The sequence below is a fragment of the Atta colombica genome, unplaced genomic scaffold (assembly GCF_001594045.1).
Source record: "Atta colombica isolate Treedump-2 unplaced genomic scaffold, Acol1.0 scaffold5, whole genome shotgun sequence".
In the NCBI taxonomy this organism is placed as follows: domain Eukaryota; kingdom Metazoa; phylum Arthropoda; class Insecta; order Hymenoptera; family Formicidae; genus Atta; species Atta colombica.
The window spans coordinates 321,085-323,619 of record NW_017259539.1 but is presented as its reverse complement, the minus strand read 5'-3'; positions in this window follow the sequence as shown (position 1 = coordinate 323,619).

The window sequence follows — 2,535 nt, the reverse complement described above, 5'->3', positions numbered from 1 at the left end:
AAAATCACCGTTCTTGAAGCGTTGAAACACCTCACGACACGTTCTTTCACTAATAGCGGCCTCACCATAAGTATTTGAGAGCATTCGATGAGCCTCAGCCGCAGATTTCTTCATATTGAAGCAAAAAATTAAAACCTCTTGCAAATGATGAGAATTTGGCTCGTAAACTGACATTTTCAATCGAGAATAACTTTATGATGCAGACACAAATCGACTAATGTTTCTATGGGGTTATGTTGACAGATGCCCAAGTTTATTGTATGACGTCTATGATCTATTTATTTCGACTACCACTTACCGCTAAAGCCATCTATACGAAAACGACGGAAGCAAAGTTGTACACCTAATACAAAATTTATTTATTGATAGTTCAAATTATATACTTATGTGTTTAGTCCGATTTACCCAAGGCTTTCGGACTGCGGAATATTTTGGATAAAGATTTTTTCTCATTTGTTTAATACGCTGCAAAATCAAAATTATATCGGACCAATACTTGATGCTCGATATTATTCACTTGAGCAAATGAAACCCTAGGAAATGTCGAATCGAATTTCGTTTTTGATTTCAAATAAGAAATAATAAAATATTGTCGGAATGACATAGATATCCTTCAATGTGCGTGCATGGCGTTCAGAAAAATCTTTTTAGAACGCGGAGATGTGTGTCCATTTGTAGAATGCACGACTATCGCTTCCACATGTATGAAAGTTTTTCGCAAAAACTTTTTACGCGAGGAAGACATAAGAATCATTCCGCCGGGCGGATATAGATATAAAGACAATCACTCGCATAAAGCACTACAGTAGTTAGTGTGAATAGAGCGTAAGCTCGAATATCCTATAATTCATGCGGGACGAGGCCGCGAGTATCGAATTGCTGCCCGTCGATGGATATTACGAAGTCGAATCGCGAGAATCGCGAGATGCACAATTTTCTTGAAAATCATCCGATGCTAATCAATCTTTCGAGGCGTTCTTTGGTGTACGAACTGGCTGTATACAAAATTTCCCGATACGAAGTTACGGGTACAGAGAAAATACGTTATGCATGTGTTCTCTGTGTTCATACGTATTGAAAACGGGTGTTTTTCCGTTAGGCCAATCTACGATTTATATCGGAGAACAATGTTCGGAGTTAATTGGTGTAGCTCTGAATTTTAATTTTGATTCTGTTGAGGGTATCATTCGGTGCACAGTACTTCCTCCACGCGATCTCTGTCACTCTGTACTCCCGTACCGCATACAAGGCAAATTGTTATTCGGACTGTCGTAGTTGCTGCGAAACGTTTTTGCCGAGTGCACTCACGCTCTCCTCGCCGATGAATTCATAGGTGCATGGTTATCCTGCGAATTGCGCAAAGCTCTCGAGAAAGGTTATCTCGTGACGAATGTGAGCGAAATATGGCAATTTAGAGTCACAGTTCGATCCTTGTACAAGGTAACATGGTTTGTTTGCTGAATCAATAGTTTTTTGAAATTAAAGCAGGAAACTAGCGGATGGCCGAGCGAATGCCAGGATGACGAGAGTAAGGAACAGTTTGTATTTCCCTTCGGGAATACAAAGAAACTGAAGGTTGTTCCCGATAAAAATAATATTCGAAATCCTGGTTTACGTTTAGTCTGCTTAAATTCTTTCTGGGATAAATTCGGTTAACGAACCAATTTGCCTAATACAGAGATTGTAAAAAAATACGAACGTTTGGCAACGTTGCTCACGAGTTCAGAGCACGAAATAACTAATATATTACTTGTCAATGACAAGATGATATATATGTTTCGTGGCGACTACGCGAAGAGATGGCCACGCCTTCTCCGGAAACCCTGTAATCGCGGCATGGACGACGCGATGGATCACAAGCACGACTGATATTATACGAATATCTAGAGAAATTAAGTAGTCGCGTTTTATATTGTAATACAGACTCGTGTATTTACGTAAGCAGAAGCGAACCGAGCGAGTACGAGCCGCGTACGGAGAATTTTCTGGGCAATTCGACGGACGAACTCGAGAACTATGGACAATTTTATTGAGTTGTTCGGCTACCGGTAGCCGACACGAGATTTGTAAAGTTAAAGGAATAACATTAAATTATAAGAACTCTCGAATTATAAATTTTAATAGTATTAGGGAATTAATAATGGATAATAAAAGAGAAAGACGTAGAAGATGAAAGGCGATGAAGAAGAAAAAAAGAAGAAGAAATGGGAGGGATAGCAATAAATTTGAGTTTTAGCGCAATCCGGCGCACCGTGTTTCATGAAATCATAACGCGAAACAAAACAAATACGTGCGCGCCATTATTGGTAAAACACAAATTTATTAATAATCGCTATTCCCTTCTGTATGGTTTCAGGAGAGAATAACGACTTCTTCTTTTTCTTTTTCTCATTTATATTTTAAGCTTACGAGTTTGTCTATTTGCGTAGTATTTAAGTATTATGTAAGAAAAGACTTGAATTTAAGTTTTTTGCAAATAATAAAATATAAGTATCTTTCTTTTGCAAAAAACATTTTTATTAGAATTTGAATGAT